The sequence below is a fragment of the Ascaphus truei genome, chromosome 1 (assembly GCF_040206685.1).
Source record: "Ascaphus truei isolate aAscTru1 chromosome 1, aAscTru1.hap1, whole genome shotgun sequence".
NCBI lineage: Eukaryota > Metazoa > Chordata > Amphibia > Anura > Ascaphidae > Ascaphus > Ascaphus truei.
In genome coordinates this window covers 389,437,233-389,456,969 of record NC_134483.1, presented here as the reverse complement: position 1 = coordinate 389,456,969, position 19,737 = coordinate 389,437,233, and positions in this window count along the sequence as shown.

Here is a 19,737-nt window from a genome sequence, read left to right as displayed (position 1 = left end):
CTCCCACTGTCCCATATACAAATTGGCGAACGATGGGGCAAACGTAGTTCCCATCGCCGTCCCCAAGGTTTGTAAAAAATACATAGAATCAAACATAAAATAGTTGTGACTCAAAATAAATTGTACAGAAGCGAGAATGAATTCAATTTGTGATATGGGTAAAATTTGTGGTGTCATCAAAAAATGCCTAACTGCCTCTATTCCTTTTAAGTGAGGAATACTCGTGTATAAGGCCTGAACGTCTAATGTGGCCAAACGATAATTTTCATGCCAGATAAAGTCGTTCAGGACCTGTAAAACCATAGTGGTATCTTTTAAGTGAGAGGGAAGTGTTGTAACAAGTGATTGTAAATAAAAATCAAACGTATACAGACAAATTGGAAGTGAGGGAATTAATCACGACAGGTCATTCTGCGCGTGTTCTGACAGGCTGAGACGGCGTTTGCAGGAAGCTCCGGCGGTGGTTAGATCTCTGCGGTGGCGTGGTCCGGATCCCTATACGTCTGCCGCGGCACCCGGCCTGGGCTTCAGTGTAAATCTCCGTCTCCCCCTGTCAGTCTCAGACAGCTGTTTAACTATATCATAGTCATTTCAGGATTCATTTATCCTGATTACTGAACACTGTCTTTTTATTTAATTGTTTATTGTGTGTTATGCGGTTGGTGGACTTAGTTTAATTGGTCAGTATTAATTAACTATAGGGTTTGGGTTCTCTGTAACCGAACCTAGTTCTGTGACGCATATGTACTGAGGTGGGGTTGGATCCCCTCGGTTACTTTTTATTAATAAATATTTTACTATTTTTGATCTCGGGTGCGCATTGTGTGCATTCTTTTCTTCTTCAGGCTTTAGGTGATACTTAGGTTCTTTCCATGTGGTGACATTGCCTCCAGTCACAGCAGGATGCAGTATAACTGCAGGCAGTTCCTACCATGACAGTCTTACTCCTATACTTCAGGCTAATAGACTGCCATTCAGCCAGAAGTATATAAACGGGATCTTTATTTGATGCAGCCACTGCAGGATGGTAGAACACGATTGCATATAGTAGAGTAGGGGTTTCAGGCCCTTGGATGGTGCTGGCCAGCAGATAATGTGATGAGGCCTTGTGCTAAGCACAGATCTTGGCTCCTCCATCCATGAGGGGCTAAAGGGAACTCCAACACACACACTCCTCTCCCCAGGAGGGGCAGAGGATAACTGACTCATATAATTTAGAACATCCTCCCTAATGCAAAAGGGGAGGGCACAGGGTCTGCACCATGATACGTGTGGAAGTTGAAGGGGAGCGCAACTCATTCAGTGGTGAATATGCAAAATGAGAAGAAACACAATATAGTGCATCAAAGTCTCTATAGGTGTATCTCCAGATTCAATAGACTTCTATAAATTCAGAACTCACATTTTCTCTGAAATAAATGAGCATGTAACCCAAACTCAGGTGGGTAATGATGGTGGGATATATTGTATAGATCCTCCCTCTCTCTGTGTCCTAAGATTCTTGGGGATGTCTGGATGTCACTCAGAATGATACGATGGCAGTCGTGTATAGATGGGAAAACAAAAAGTCAAACATAGTGTGTACCAATAAAACGTTACAAATAAATCACTAAAACCATAAAGATGTATGCTTACATCAATAAAAACATATACTGGGCACATAGGAAAAGCGAACACTGCTTCCAGATTCTCACCCCTCCGCACGAATCTCCCGTTGCGTCACTTCCGGTTTACCGGCGTTTCATTTCCAGTATCGCGGTGCGGGTGAACTTAACCTTAGAGCGCTGTTAGAAGTTTTTTCTCTGCACCATGATAGACTGCAACACAGACCCGGTGTCACCACCTCTCCTGCCGCTCAAGGAGGCTGCGTGAGGGGGGCAAACCCCACGGGATAGCCTGTCACTATCTGTACCTAGGTGAACTTACGTGACAGGGGGCAGAAAGATAGCTAGACCAGCCATGGCTATACTAAAAAAAAAAAAAAAAACATTTAATTCTTCCTTTTTTGCTTTTTCTTTATCGTTGATCCAGAGACTCCTGATACACAGGTAATTCAATCTCAGTTGGGAGGCAATGAAACGGGAGAAAATAATTTCTTTTTGCTTTTGTGAAATTGACAGAACTTTTACAGAAACGTATCTCTCTTCCACCAGCATGTGATAATATACTGTTAGATTTGATTTACTGCAGATTCATATTTTTACATCAGAATGCTGTATGAACTGCTGCATGTTTTTCATAACATAGGATCAATCTGCAACTTGCTATCTAATTATGATTTTTTTCTTCCACAGTTCTATAAAGCATTTCATTATGTGCTGGTTCATCCCAAACATTTCCGGCAGATCATACAAAATGTGCAGTTCATGCTGTGTTACATTAGGTTTTGTTTCTAAATCTGGCAATTTATTTTCTGCACAGACAAATAATAACATATGGACTTAATGACACATTACGTAGGGATATCATAAATATTTACAAGCATATACTACTGAGAGGAATATACACAGTTTCTCATTGTCAAATGAAATCAAATGACTAGTAAATACTGTACCAATCAGTTAAAAAATATATAAACCATTGAGCAGCAAAATGCCATATCACATACTTATTCAACTAACATGAATTGGTTTTACATTCTTGTGTATTTTCCCGGGCTACGTTAAATAATAAATTGGATCAGAATAAATGTTGGCACACCAGAGTGCCTCGTTCTAGGGCGAGTTCTTTATCTAGTTGTTAGGTTTATTTTGTTGTATTATCATTTATTTTCTGCAGCTCAAGAAAAATCAGTCTATAATCAGTAGAAGCTTTCATATCTAATTCGCATGATGTGTTTATGCATCTAATGTAACAAAGGACAACATTTGCTGTTTTACCCATAGCTTTACTTTTCTTTCCGATTACTTTCTTCACATCTCAAGACTTTACCCTTGCTGTCATACAATATGGTAGATTATGATTCATTCTGCAATAAATATTTAGCAACAAATGTCAAACTTGCCAAAGTCAACAAAACAACTTGACACAAAAGCAAAAACCTGCATTCATCTTTCATTTAGCTGGACATTGTTTTTGAGGGGGGGTTTGCACAGCTCCGATTGTTAGAAAAACATGGCAACTTTCTGATTGCCAGTGACTCAATCAATAGTGACAACATCATTGAGCACAGGTGGGCCATACTGTACATTGCACATGCACATTCCATGCAGTATTTCTAATGATGAATGACATTGATACGTGCCACTTGAAACAAAATGTATTTATAATGAACATTCACACATGTTGGCATCACTGGTGAGATTGCCAAGCATGTATGTTAATGAGCAATTAAGAAGCATGAGTGAAACAGAGGGAAGAGGAAAGGACTTATTTGTGTTGCTCTCATAAAGCTTCTCCACACCAGCCAGAAACCCAGCTCAAGCTTGTAAATCATTGATTATAGACAGGAGGCCACAAAGGTCTTTTTTTGAAAATGATGATTAATTGTTTATTATTCGTTCTTTATGCATTGCTATTCCAGTACTAAAAACAGTTGTCAATCCTGACTTGGCAGGACCTCTGTTAAGAGGACTGAATGTCATGATAGTCAGCTGATTGTATACAGTATGTCTGTAAAATGCCAAGAGATCCACGCACAATGAACACTAATTGTGCCCTTTCTGCTGAGTTCATGCACGAGTATAATGGAAACTATTACAGATAAAACCAATGTTGAGACTACTTACCAGGATGTCTTGATTTTTATACTACTATGCTACACCAGTAATCCATCTATGATCTTGTTTTTGGTATAATATTTTTGTTGACATTTTCAATAAAAGAACATTGCACATATTGAGGTAAATTACTGTACATCGGTTGCATAGAAGATCAAGACATACTGTATAAGAATAAGTGAAAACGTAGATATTTCCCATTAACCTCTATCATGTGCCACATGCCATCCAAGACAAAATATGTAGAAGATAACATCAAAATAAAAAAAGAACATTTAGAATTGTTAGAACTAATGGTTAACATTTGCATTCATAGCTATCAAAATTTCACATTATATGTGAGCCTGTGTTTGCCTCTCAAAATTATTTGCATAAAATGATTAGGAATATATACAATCCATATACCAATTATTGGGCGACCTCAAAATAAGACGACCCTCTAATTTTAAAAGCAGCTGGAAAGAAAACAGTTTACATGTCTCTTTCTCTCTGTCTCTCTGGGTTTCTGTCTCTCTCTGGGTTTCTGTCTCTCTCGGTATGAGCTTCCTGCCACAAGCAACATGGCTGCTTCAGGCATCCAAGGTGGCACTTCCTCCATTTTACCCTCCTACCTCCGACTGCTGATTGGCTCACAAAGTGGGTGGGGCAATTATAAGGTGAGTACTTTATTAGTAACTTTATTGAAAAAAATGTTGCCTTATAATTGGGCAAAACTTGTACTTCCTTACCTAATGTAATTAATATTCTAGCCTGTGTGTCATCGTACTCTAAGGCTTGAGATAGCTCCACATTCCAGACCTTTCCCCTACATTCCTTGTAATTAGTGGCATTAAACAATAATCAGCTCCTGTATATCTCTTATACCTGGGTGGAAGATAAGGTTAAAGTTTAACAAGAGGCATATGTCTAAAGAAAACCATGAGGTATATTTTATATCATCATGAATGATTTGTCCTGTTGACAAGGGAAAAGTATTAATAAAACGTTCCCATGCACTTAAAAAAATGGAGCCTATCCCTTCCATCTTGAACAAAAACAAGATTTTATCATTCCATAATACGAGGCTCGGCAGCTCACAGTGAACGGTTTGCTTGCTGAATGCTGAAGGATTGTTTTCTTTACTGCTATAGCACAATCTCCCTTAAACTATCCAATGCCCGGATCCAAAAAGCTGTTAGATCAGGGCTCATAACTTGATGTTACCTAAAACAGTAGCAGACGTTTTGTTTCTTGAGATTAACGCTAACACTCAAAGCTAATTATGTGTAAAAACAATGGCCGTTCTACATCTCATTAGTATAGGCTTAACATCATGTTATTGTAGCATAAGGTTGTGTTAGCTTCCATTAAGTTGGGGTTAAGTACTGTATGTCTTTGTCTTTCTCTGATCCAGACTTTGACATCTGTCTTAAACTCAAGTTGAGAAATAGAATTATGTGAATTATGTACTCAGGAAAGCACCCATGTGATCACTAGTGCTGGAGGTTCCGTAGCCACGGAGTAGCAAGTTTCTCAAGTTCTCTCACTGAAAGGGTTAAGGCAGTGATTCCAAACCAGAGTTCCGTGGAGCAGTCCCAGGGGTTCCTCCTAGCCGCCCGCACTCTGTACTGCCCTTTACAGCTTTCCTGGCTCTCCCCCTCCCTCCCCCCAGATCTCCCACTCCCTCCCCCCGGCTCTCGCCCTCCTTCCCCCCGGCTCTCACCCTCCCTCCCAGAGCCAGCTCTCAGGACTGCAGGAGCATGCTCTAGCAGTGCAACACTTCTGGTGCCTGCAGAGTGAGCGCGTGCGTGTGTGCAGTCCTGTCTGCTCTTAGCTCGCCTTCGCCGCCTCCTGCCCACCATCGCCACCACCTCCTGCCTTCGCCGCCGCCTACTGCCCGCTGCCTCCTGCCCACCGCTGCCTGAGGTAGGCATATGGGGGGGGGGGGTAAAGGGAGATGTGAGATCCAGGGAGGTGGAGTGCTTTGAGATCAAGGGGGGGGGGGAGTGATGTGAGATGCAGGGGGGCTGATGTGAGATGCAAAGGGGTGGGTATATGAGGATGACGATGATGGGGGGTGCTGCGGGAGATATGTGTTGGGGGCGTGGGTCTTTTTTTAAATATATTGGTGCAGTGGGGGTCTATTTTAAATGTATTGGGGCAGTGGGGGTCTTTTAAAAAATGTATTCAGGTGGTGGGGGTCTTTTAAAAATGTATTGGGGCGGCGGGGGTCTTTTTAATATGTATTGGCGGGGACGGGTTATTTTTATTATGTATTGCGGGGTGGGGGTTATATGTATTAAGGGGGTGAGGTTTTTTGGTATGTATTTTGTGGGGGGGATTGAGTAAGAGTTGGGTAATTGACGGAAGGTAGGGGCGAGTGAGAGGGGGAGGGAGTGATGAAAAGAGGGAGTAAGAGAGACGCAGGGGAGATAAATACATGCGAGGCGGGAGAGGAGAGAAATACATTTATTTATTTATTTATTTATAAAATATTTTACCAGGAAGTAATACATTGAGAGTTACCTCTCGTTTTCAAGTATGTCCTGGGCACAGAGTAAAACAAAATAATACATGGTTACAAATACAGTTACATAAATGAACAAGGTATACATTATATACAAGACATTGCATGCACAGTTAAAGAAAATATATATTATGAGCGTATGAAACAGTTACAGACCAGATTAAAGTGTGAGACAGCCTTAGATTTGAAAGAACTTAAGCTGGTGGTGGATATGAGAGTCTCTGGTAGGTTGTTCCAGTTTTGGGGTGCACGGAAGGAGAAGGAGGAACGTCCGGATACTTTGTTGAGTCTTGGGACCATGAATAGTCTTTTGGAGTCTGATCTCAGGTGATAGGTACTGCATGTGGTAGGGGTGAGGAGCTTGTTCAGGTAGCTGGGTAGCTTGCCCAGAAAGTATTTGAGGGTGAGACAGGAAAGGTGAACTTTGCGCCTAGACTCTAGTGATGACCAATCTAGTTCTTTGGGCATTTCGCAGTGATGTGTGTTGTAGTTGCATTGGAGAACAAAATGACAAATTGAATTGTAGAGGGTGTCAAGTTTGCTAAGGTGGGTTTGAGGAGCCGAGCCATATACTATGTCTCCATAGTCAATAATTGGCATTAGCATCTGCTGTGCAATACGCTTTCTGACCAGGAGACTTAGGGAGGATTTGTTCCTGTAAAGTACCCCTAGTTTGGCATAGGTCTTGGTTGTCAGGGTATCAATGTGCATCCCGAATGTTAAGTGGGAGTCAAACCATAAGCCCAGGTATTTAAAACTAGTGGCAGGTGTTATGGTGGTGTTAGCGTTGGTTCTAATCAGGAGCTCAGTCACTGGAAGCTTTACAAATTTAGTCTTGGTCCCAAATATCATTGTTACAGTCTTGTCAGTGTTTAAAAACAGTTTGTTTTGGGAAATCCAGTTTTCGAGTCTCAAAAAGTCAGACTGAAGTATGTGTTGAAGGTCAGAGAGGCTATGGCTGTGTGCATATAGGATTGTGTCATCTGCATACATGTGTATTGAGGCTTCCTTACAAGCTGTGGGAAGATCATTAATGAACACTGAGAAGAGTAGGGGCCCCAGAACAGAGCCTTGCGGGACACCACAGGTGATATCCAGGGGGTTGGAGTTAGAGCCTGAGATGGACACATGTTGGGATCTTCCTGATAGGTAGGACTGAAACCAGTTTAAAGCATGTTTCCCTATTCCAGAGCTCTGGAGTTTGTTAAGCAGGATAACATGATCAACTGTGTCAAAAGCCTTTGCAAAATCTAGGAATACTGCACCAGTGAGTTGTCCCCGTTCCATTCCACACTGGATTTCATTGCAAACTTTTAGCAGGGTAGTTACGGTGGAGTGTTTGGGACGAAACCCAAACTGGAATTGGCTAGGGAAATTTGTCTTGGTGTAGAAATCGCTTAATTGGGAGTGGACACATTTTTCCATAACTTTGGATAGAATTGGGAGAAGTGAGATTGGCCTGTAGTTTGAGATAGTGTTTTTGTCCCCACTTTTGAAGATTGGGACAACTCTGGCAGTTTTCCAGGTCTTAGGGATATGGCCTGCAGACAGGATAGAGTTGACTATGGACGCAATTGGTTTGGCAATGGCTGGGGCACCAAGTCGTAGGAACCTAGATTGTAGTAAGTCGGGTCCACATTGGCTGCTTAGTTTTAGTTTGAGGAGCGCTTGTGTAATCTCCTCTTCAGATACTGGGCTAAATTGAAAATTGTGGGCAGTGTTGGGAGGGGGTGGGACTATAGGGGTACTCCCAGGATGAGATTCAGGTTTGGGGTTTGTGCTGCGTTTCGCTAATAAGTTAGTGGCACACCCCACAAAGTAATCATTGAATGCATTTGCAATGTCAGTGGGGTTTGTCAGAGTAATATCCCCCTTAGTGATATTACTTGGTTGTTGATGGTTAGGAGCCTGGAATATATTGTTGATAACCTTCCAGAAGTTAGCTGGGTTTGATGTATTTTGGTGGAGATTGTCAGAGTAATATTGTGCTTTTGCATGCCTTGTTTGCCTTGTGCACATGTTCCGCATGCATCTGTAGTGATTGAGATCCTTGGTAGTGCCAGTTACTTTGTAGCTTTTCCACAAGGCATCCCTGAACTGGTAGAGTGCTATAAGGTCAGGTGTAACCCATGGAAGGTGGGCCCCCCGTACCCTTATTTTGCGTAGTGGGGCATGGGTATCGCAGAGTTTTAAGAACTCGGATTGGAAATAGTCGACTGCAGAATCAGGGTCGGGAATTAAATCGATTCTGTGCCATGGGCAGTTGGTACACTGGCGACACACTTAATCGCAGTGCGGCCAGATCCGCAAGCCGGGAGATTTCCCGGCTTGCTAGTGGCCGCCCCTCGGCGTGCCGCGCGTCACCGACGCGCGGTCACGCGTCTTCGGGAGCCTGCGCCCCCTGCACGCGCGTCCAGGGCTCCCCGAGGGAGCCCTGGTGTCCCGCGATGTGGGGGACGGCGGCAGGGGGTTCCGGGGGACCCGGCGGACCCGGCAGCGGTAGGGAGAGCGCCCCGATCGGAGGGCGCTCTTCCGCTGCTTCGGCGCGCGCCCGTCACCCTCCGGCGCGCGCCAGGCTACTGCTGCGGCCAAGAACGGGCAAATGCTCGAATAAACTTGGCCGCAGCAGTAAGGTCATCCAGAAACTGTTGTGGGTTAAAGATTTTAAATGTTCTAGTGAGGAGAACTTTAGGGCTTGAATGGGGCGGTTTAATTTTCCTTACACAGTACACTATTGCATGGTCACTGAAAATATCAGGAAGGATGCCAGGGGATTGGATTCTGCTGGGGTTTGAGGAGAGAATCCAGTCTAGCAAGAAATGGTTATGCGACTTCCGGTTTATCCGTGTGGGTTGGGAAATGAGTTGTGATAGGTTAAGTGACTTGAGTTGTATCTGGATTTTGTGGTTTTTAGGGTCAAGCTAATTGAAGTTAAAATCCCCAAGAACTAGCAGCTCACTCTTCTCATTCAGAGAGGAAATGGAGCCAAGAAATTGGGTGATATCAGTCAAGGATTGTAGTGGGGCTTTAGGGGGGCGGTAGATGCCAGCAAGCAAGATAGGCTTAGAAAAGGGGAGGCAGATTTTGGCAACTAGAGTTTCAAAAGAGGGTGGACTTGGTGGGCAATGTAACAGTGTAAATTGTAAGGTGTCTGCAATATAAAATAACACCCCTCCTCCTCTCTTTGACTTATCTCTCCGAAAAATGGAGTATCCCTGAATGGCGATATTTGCATCAGGGGTTTTAGAGGATAGCCATGTTTCTGTAAGAACGATGGCTTTGGGTTTATGCATAAGGCACCATGGGTTGAGGGTGGAAAATAGAGGGGGCTCGTGAGATGTGAAATTTTGTGATTTACCCCTGCTGAACCTAATATGTATAAGCCAGATAGGGTTTCCCCAAGATTTTTCTAAATACTTCAAGGGTTCCTCCAAACAAAAACGGTTGGGAATTACTGGGTTAAGGGGATTGTTGCAGAATTTCAGAATTTGCCTGCAGGACAATCCTTGTGCTAAATTGGCCCTCTCGGAATATTGTGTATACTGAGAAAGGGAGAGACAATGGTACAATGCATCATTTTATACTGTAATTATCTCAAGAGGATGCAATTAGTAAGTTTTTTATCCAAACAAAAGGGACTTAAATCCCTCAAGATCTGGAAAGTCTGTCTGCCAAGAATTAAACAATGTCAACCAAACAGAGTCTTCTCTCCCATTGCCGAGTGGTCCAGTGATCAAATTAGTGGCAAAGCAGGTGTTTTGTTTTTTTAAGTTCCAGAGACAAGTCTAAAACATTTAGCAAAGGACTTCTCTAAAGAATTTGCTTAATGTCAAATTTGCTAATAGACAGAAAGATAATTAGAAAGGACATTATTTTTGGCCTGATATTGTTCAAGGGAGACACGATTGTTACTTTATATGTACATAACCGACCCTCATTTGCCAGGAAAGCAAAGGGGATTCCTGTATCTCCAGATAGGAAATCAGGATTCCCATTGAATAAAGTATAACAAATAGTTTTGATGTAAAGTTAGTCTAGAATCAGAGAGCATGTCTCTCAGAGATAGATTTGACCCCACCACCTCTGGCGATTTATGTACCTGGAGTGGAAGAGATGTATAAGACAGTATATAATGGTAGTGTTGGACCTACTGAATGGGTCTACCGTGGCGTGGTGTAGGATTAAAATAGTTTGGTCAAAGTATTGAACTAAATGACCCATATTTATGAAGAAATAATATAGACAAAATATATTAATGTCCTAAATGATTTGCAAAGTTGGATGTTGCATTGGGGTCCTTTTTGTCTTTTGTAGTATGCATAAGGTCAGGGGCGCACAAACTTCTTTCGCTGCGCCCCCCCCTGTCATGGGAGAGGGGGGTTGGCCCGGTATTAAAGGGGTTACACCCCATTTGGCTACCCCCTGCTCTCACATTGGAGGCGAGGGGTTAACTGGAATGATGTCCAGTACTGTAGTTATGCCCCTGCTTCAGCACCAACTGTGTATCCCCCTGTGAATATGTATTGTTCCAATTCCAGTGTCTGCACCAACACCTAAACTGGGATCTATGCGGGAGGGAAAGGGTTAACGTTAATTTTGTGTTTATGGCCCTTTGTCTCTTTTCCCGCCTTTGCAGGCTCCATTTTGCAGTCTCTCCATGGGTCGCCATTACAGCCCATGTAACCCCTATGGAGATTCCGGCGATTTGGGCCCATTCTCAGAGAAGACCTGCAGAGAGTAGGAGCGGAAGTTCCCCAATGTAAGTCAATGTCATTTCAATGGGGATTTCTCGACGCCGACCTCCAGGAACGAGTTGGCAGCCATCCAAACCGCAGGCCTCAGAAGCGGATACAATATCTAAAAAAGAGTTTTTGATCACACTAGTTCAAGTTCAAATATAATTGGCATGGGAAACTTAGGTTCTAGGGCACCCAGGAATAAAATTATTTTTGCCCCTAGACCCTAGGAACCCCCACACTCGACCACCACCGAGTCTGAGAATTAAGGACCCCCGTAAAGGGTCGCGCTCGCCACGAGGGTCGCGCCATTGACTCTAATGGTAGCGGAGGTCCCATTGAATCCTATGGCGGCTCCGGCCCATGCATTTCCTATGGAGGCACCAGCCATATTGATTCTAATAGAGGAAAGCCGCGTGGCTTTGAAACGGCTAGGTCCGAAAGTGTGTAAGTGTAAACCTATATATCCGGTTCTGTGAGTACCAGGGGGCTGGGATTTTAGTCGCATGTAGTCACTGCTCTGGCATGACTGCATGGCCATTTCCAGCCCTCTCCGATCAACCAGACAGAGTATGGGCAAATGTGCAAATTGTGATTTCCCCATTGACTTCAATGGCGGAGTTGCTCCATTGAAAGCCTATAGCGGCGGAGCCCATTGATTTCAATGGAAGAGTGAAATGCAGTGATTTCTTTTAGCTTTAACTGCATTAAAGTTGATAGGGGATTTTAACTTGTTTTTTGTATCTCAGGTTCTGGGGGTCGTGGAAGGCTGATATTTGGCCAATATGGCAAGGGTCCCCCGGCATGAGGACCTGGCAAATTTCAGCCCGCTCAGACCCACAGAACAGATTATTTTAATATGTGTATATATTAAAGAATATACTGTTTTGCAAGGCTGGTATAAAAGCCCGGGAAATTTACAGGCTCTGCTTTATGTTAATGTTCAGGAGGGCGACTCTTTGACTACAACAGCCCCCCTGATCAAAGACTTGACCACTCTGAGTGTGTACAATAGGGCGGAGAAACGCAGAGCCTGAGTGGTCTGTAAGTGCCATAATACACACACAGACAAAAGGGTTTCCTGACCAGAAACAAGTCTGGTAGACTTTCAGGTGCCCAGGGTTAGTGTATGGGGCTGAAACTCCATATAAACGAGTGTAAGCCCTATACCCAGTGTCTCTCGTGATGTCTTCATTTGAACCTGTATTGCTGAATAAATTGCCAATCCTGTACCTGATTACTTAATTGTCCAACCCCTAAGTAAGTGCTATTTCTTGTCCGTTAAATTTGTATCATCTTGTGTGTTCTCCTTCTTTAAGGAATAAACTATATTTATTATATATAAGTCGTGTTCAATTCAACCCAGATATTTTGTGTATATTATAATCTATCACTAGCTACCATGACACCCCCCCTGCTGGCTTTCTTCCTTGGTGTAACCCCCCCCCCCTCCTTATCTTGCGCGGCGTCAAATGACGCAGCGGGGTCATGTGACATCATGTGACCCGCTGCGTCATTTGACGTCACATTACTGTGGCAACCGTGGTGTCACACAACCCCGCAGAGTCATTTGACGCCACGTTGCCATGGGCAAGGAAAGCCAATAGGGCTCCGGAGCAGAGAAAGGTAGTTTTGGCGCGAAGAGAGTCACGTGCCAGTCGGAGCACAGGAGGCAACAGAGCAGGTAGTGTCCAAGGAGCAGTTCTTCTCTGGACTAGGCCTAGTGTTGCCCTGCAGGCCCCAGCTAGGCCCTGAACCCCTTCTAGCTTGTGTGAGCTGCAGGGAAGGCTTCCAGTTAGGGGGGTGATCTGCGGTCTATGGTCTGGGACCACCCTATAGACATTAAGGGAGATACTCCTGCTGGAGCTCCCTCAAGAGACGGATTTGGCAGACCCAACGTCGTGGGATCACGTTGTGGCCCTGCTAATTCCGGATCTCCAGTATACCCTGGTCTGGCCTGAGACAAGGAAGGTACCACCGTGCACCAACGATCTCACACAGGGGTAGCGCTACTCCACACACTTTGGGGTGGGCCTTGTTCTGTGGACACCGGGGTGGTTAGGTGCCCAGGGCACCCTCAGAACTTTGGGGGAAACCCCACCGGGTTGGTGAACACTGTGTTAGGTCATTGTATTGTGGGGATGGTGTTGTGGGTATTATTGTTATGGGTGTCAGTAAACAGTTATATTATACCTGTGTGTGTGTATTACTTATCACTATAATTGGTTCCTGTGAGGGGTTATAAGCGCCGGGTGTGTGATGGGTGACGTCATCGGTCGCGTCGCCGGCTGTATAAGCGCAGCCTAAGGAGGTATTCAGTTACCCTTATAGTGGGAGTATTTTAATGGAAAGCAGGACTTCCATGCTACAGAGTTCGACTCCAGTTCACAGGCCTAAGAACTGTCCTATTTCTAGCTGTATAACCATGCAACAAGAAGGTTAAATACAAATCAAATAAACCAGCATTTATACCGCAAGATGCATCCAACTATACAAAAAAACAACTGGATCAGCACTCAAAATTAATAATGAAGGACTTACATTTGGTTTTTGTCTCACCAAGATTCTTCTTTAATGTATCAAAAAAAGCAGCAATACAGAAAAGATCAGCACACTCAGGGACAGGAAATGTCAGCAGACCCACACGCTTCGTCGGGCCTGACGAAGGGACCAGGAGGCTTTGAAACGTTGCTCTATTATGCACATATAACACTGTGTGTCTTCTGACATTTCCTCTCCCTGTTGTGCTGATCTTTTTTGTATTGGTGATTTTCTGATACATTAAGGCTACCGTTCAAGCTATCATTTAAAAAAATATATATGTAGCCGAGCCACCCTTTCCCCATACCTTAGGTGCGGGGGATACCGGAGCCCCGCGAGACCGGGGAGCTGCTCCGGTGGCGTTGGCCATCTTGTTTCCTCGCACATACGCAATGAAGCTGTTGCGCATGCGCAGTTCCAAAGTTAGTGTGGCGGCCCTTACACAGGCTCCGCATTGGACTACATGTCCCAGAAGCCTTAGGGTCATGAGCAGAGCGAAGGAAAAGAGATACATTTGGTACACTAAAGACCGCGCGCCAGTCGGGGGAGGGACCCCAATGGTGCAGGTAATGTGCAGGGAGCAGTGCTCTGGACTAGGCCAGATTGTCCCATAGTTCCCAGATAGGCTCCGAACACCATAGCTTGTGGTTGCTACAGGGAAGGCCCATAGATAGGGATGCTTCCCCAGTAGCTGCCTAGTGTTAGTGCACCTGTGACGGACGCCACACGGTCTGCGCAACTTGCAGTCTGGGACCAGACCATAGGCACATTATCATAGACTTTAAAGGACACCCTCCAGCTGAAGCCCCCTCAAGAGGTGGACGCAACAGGCGGAGAGAGAGGATCTGGTAGACTGTGTCGTGGCATCACGTTGCGGCCTGCGGACCTATCATCTTCCATATACCCTTGTCTGGACAGAGACCAGGAAGGTACCAATGTGTATCAACGGCCACATCACAGTGGGTAGCGCTACTCCACACACTTTGGGTGGGATTGGTTCCAATCCACACTCCACAGACACGGGTGGTTAGGTTCCCAGGGCACCCTCAGTACTTTTGGGGGTTCCACTAGGGTGTTGTGGGTATTGCATTGTGGGACCTTGTATTATTATTGTGGTTATATGGTTCTTTATATGTGTGTCAGTAAAGATAAGTTCGTTACACCAGTGTGTGTATATTTATTATCTGACTGTATTGGGTCCTGTGAGGGGTTATCCAGCTGCGCTAGGATCCCTCTCAGATGGAGGCGCTGTAACCAGAGTAAATGCGATCACCCCATGCTCCCAGTGGCGGAGGATCAGGCTTCTGTACGCCAGACAGGTACTCAGCATACGTAGTTCCCTTAGACACGGTGAAAGGGGTCTACATATTACAGTGGTCGACAAATCCGGTCGCCCAATTGCCCGCAGCGACTGAATTTTGGCCGTTGGCAATCCGTGCTGCGGTTCTGTTAATTCCCATGCTCGCGCCCAAAAAATTTTTTAAATAAAAAATCCCCCTCCCTGATTGGGCTGACGCAGGGTAGAGGGCCGGCTACCAGCTCTGGGTCAGCCCCTCCCCCCCTCCTGCCCCCTGAAATTTGGCTGGATGTTCATTAAATGCATCTTGGGTAATCTTCTGCTGCACTGACAGCCAAAGTTCTGTGAGGAAGATAATGTGATCAGGCAGGCACTAGATTCAATTGGTTCACTGCTAGAGAGGGCAGGGCTCAAAAAGGTGATGCTGTTTCAGAAGGGGGTGTGACTTTGTATAAGGTTGCTATAGCAACAAAAATGTCTGTTACATTAGAATACATTAAAAATATCTTTAAAATTGTTTTTTTTAAATGCTACAAGTATTTTCTCATAGTACAGAACTGATTTATTTAAAAAAAAAAATAACACACATGTAGGATATTGCTTTAACTGCAGCTTTAAAGAAGAAACTTGGTGAGATCAAAAGCAAAACATAAGTCCTTCATTATTATGTCAGCTCTGGGGACCCCTGCTTCCAGAGATACTTACCTCCGTAACGGTGCCGGTATCTCAGTGGGGTTTAAATGTCCCGGTCACGCAGGCCAATAGGAAGCCACAACGGATGGCACCGTTCAGTTCCAGACACCTCTGCTTCAAACCTGTAATTTAAAAAAATGTCAAAAAAATAATAATGAAACCTATATTACTGCTTTAACATTGCACATTTGGGTTACGTTCACCTGTTAGATATAACAATATTTTAAAAAGGGGATAATGTGCTTATAACGCTAATGCAATAACTAATCTAGTGTAAAACAAATAAAATAAAGCTTCAGGAAGCTGCAGAATCTGTGGAGCTAAGCGGCAAGTGAGCTAGACTTCCGCATGTGCGCGCGCAACTAAGGAAGCGTTCGGGTCGTACACGAGACGGCTGTATGCAGGCAGCGTTGTGAAGCTCGACCCAGGTGGTGCTATCAACGAGGACTGACCAGAGTGACGTTACACGCGGCAGCGGGACAGTTATGTGGGGATACAGGTTTCCCGGTGTTGACATCCGTTTTTGGGAAGGGACTACCAACTATGCCTTTTAAATCCTACTTGTTGCAAGTAGGTTTTAAATTTTTCCCCTCCCGGAGCAGAGTTCTCCCGTCTTCACCCCCTGTGTGTGTTACAATTTATTTTTAAGGGCATTTTATTAAATCAGTCATTTTTGGCTCATCACTAGGTGTTGTTCAGTTTAGTGTTAGTGTCAGTTGGTCTGTTTTGTGTTCATTGTTTGTTTGTTGAGTTTGTATTGTCTGTTTGTCTTATCAGATGTTTTAAAGTTAAACACTACGATTGGTCTCTGGTTTTTTCTCCACATATTGTGAGACTTCATTCAAGATCTCTCTGAAGACCCCTAGTTCAACAGGACTGGACATTATATATGGTCAGGATTTTTCACTGTATATTTTTGGATTTGTTATAGGCGCCGGATTATTTTTTGTTATAACAATATTTGATATACCTCACTGCCCCACACCTCTGGAATGCCCCTCCCCCTCCATATCTCCACCTTTAAGACTCATCTTAAAGCACGCAGCTCTTTAACGAAACATACTGTATGAGTAGCTCCGCTGGCTGATACTGACATCTCATATACATTTACCATGTCCCCTTGCAGACGCACTTACCAGAACACCCTCCTTCTTTCTCGGTAAATGATCTACTTACCACTTGCAAACTGGGGGGTGTAAGATTTTATTTGTGGGGTGCGGGGGTTACAGAGGCCCCGCGCTCTTCCCCAAGCATTTAAATGAAATGCCGGGAAGAGCGAGGCCTCTGTAACTTACTTATCTTGGCTTCGGAAGATGTGCCATGGCAACGCGCGTCAAATGACGCCGGGCGGTCACATGATGTGATGTCACATGACCCCACGGAGTCATTTGACACTGGTTCTTAAGGGAGCACGAGCACCGGGGCTGAGCAGGCAGGGGGGCGCAGCGCAGAAAGTTTGCGCACGCCTGACTTAGATTGTAAGATCTTCGAGGTAGGGACTCCTTTTCCTAATATTTCTTTTATGTCTGAGGTGCTAATTCCTTTTAAGTCACATGTGTTACTGCTGTAAAGAGCTATGTACGTACATAGATGACGCTCCATGAATAAAGACATATATACAATAAAGACATACATATCCTAATTGATGGATCTGCAAGTTCATTCACTGTAAAAGATTATCATGAGTTTCTAAAAATACAGTATGTACTGTAGTTATCCAGGGACTAGATTTACAGCTGCCTTCAACCAACTATATCAATGGTCACAGTTTAGTGGATATACTGTACATGCAAAGTCTTTTTTTTCTTATTTGTGAAGCTAAAGGTGGACAGCTGACATCTTACAATTCTAGCCAAGTATTCATTTAGAAAATATTTTCCGTTTTTGGAGCAGGTCTCACCGATCTCTGCCCCTGTTACAGGAAATTAGAGTATAGAACAGGCGAAAGAGAGAAATCCCCAATAGAGAACAGTATATCATATTTCATTGTATTGCATTCCTGTCGTGCCCCAGTGAGACCTGTATTATTTTAAATCAGACCTTGAGTTGCTCAAGATTACACCTCTGAACATTGATTTGTCATTCACAGCTTTGTTCTTCTTAACAAAGCATAAAGACTAATCTGGAATACCAGATTCAATTTATATGGATGTGGTTTTTGTGGTGGCCTATCCCTAGCTGGTCTCAAAAGGATTATTTCAATATTATTTTCGGATCGGAATTGAAATCACATCAGAAATCACACTTATGTGAGAAGGGTGGCCCCGATTGCAGAATTGCCTGTTGATATTTCCGAGAGATTTCCTTTCTGTGACGATATTGTTTAGATTTTCATCATTCCTGGTGATGTAGATATAGCTGAAGGCTTTTTCCTGAGTGTTATAACAATCAGATCGGCCACTGTTTATCAGTCTGATAGCTTCGCAACAGCATGAGGGAACCACTACAATGAAGGCTGATTGACTACAATATGTGATTCAGTGCAGGAACACAGGAAGGTGTCAAAGAAAACTTAACCCCACAATAAGCATTGTATGTCACCTGAAACCTTGCAGATTTTATTGATGCAGATACGTGGGATTAATATAATGGCTCTATACTCAAAATGTTATATTGAAAATATATGCATTGCTTAGCTCTTTTATTGCTCCATAAAATACACCCAAATTGCCCACTATGATGTATTTACACTGATTACACATTAACACAAACTCCCCCCACTCCCATTTGATATGGTGAGAAGCTCTTAACAATGCACTGTGCTGAATATGGCCCTCAAGTAAAATTTACTTCAGGGCCCTTTTCAGTACAGTGAGAAATTGTAAACACCCATGCACACCTTACAGTGTATAAGCTTCAAATTAAGGGAATAGAAATTGATGCATCATTGGACGTTAACAACGTTGCTTTCTATTATCAAATAGGGGGTGATTACAGAGGCGTTTAGTTTTTATTGTGTCAATGCATCACATTTTATAGAGAGTTATAGAGAAAGTGTGTTTATAAGTAGGTGGATTTTCCCACTCCCAGTGCAAGATTTGAAGAAGAGCTGCACCTGGATTTTTTTGTAATCTTATTTTAGCCCTTGTGTTTGTGCTGATTCTTAGGCCCGTTCTATAGTGCCGAGCGCGCGCCACTCCGTGCGCGCGCGCTGAATTTTAGTTGGCTGACGTCAGCCTTTCTATAATGGCGCCACTCGCGCGCACGGCAAGGAGAGTAGAACCGGCTGACATGGGGAAAGAAGAAAAAAATTAAGAAATCGCCGCTGAAAAGGTAAGTATATGAGTGTATATGTGTGTGTATGTATGTATGTGTGTGTGTGTGTGTGTGTGTGTGTGTGTGTGTGTGTATGTACAACATATTAAAAAAATTATTTCAGGTTTTATTTATTTATTTTAAAAACACACACACACACACACATACATACATACACGCACACACATACATACACGCACACACATACATACACATGCATACACATACACACACACAGTCGCGCACAGTATATACACAAAACGTGTGCGGCACGTGCACGCGCCTTCGCACAGGCACGCGCGCGCGCGCGCGCACGGCCACACACTCTATATAACAGCCCTTAGAGTAGTTCCCTGGAACTGCAGATGTTGTAATTGTTGTCAGGTTCATTAAGTAAACTGATTGGTAAGAAGAAGACTGTGCTGGAAACTACTTAGGCCTAGCTGCACAAAACTTTGTTAAACCAGGGAATATAACATGATGTAAACAGGATAGGTCATTATGTTCCCTGACATCCACAAAGCTAATTATATGCAAAAATGATGTCTGAACGTCTTATTAGCAGTGGCTTAAAATCACGTTGTTGTAGTATAATGTTGCGTTGTCTTCCAATAATGTAACATTATGTCAGCCTTGGTGTTACTCCGATCCAAACCCCGAAATTGGACTTGCTGGAATAGAAAGAGAGAAGAAGGAGAAGGAGTGGCTCAGTGAGTAAAGACACTGACTGGCACTGAGCTTGGCAAGTCACTTTATCTCCCTGTGCCTCAGGCACCAAAAACATAGATTGTAAGCTCCACAGGGCAGGGTCGTGTGCCTGCAAAATGTCTCTATAAAACGCTACATAAAACAAGCAGCGCTATACAAGAACATGCTATTATTATTATTATTAAGGTAATAACGGCAATAAATAAATCTACAGTATGGGATTTAAATGATGCCTAACTGTGGCGTTACACCTATCCGGACACAACAAATGCCATATTTTAT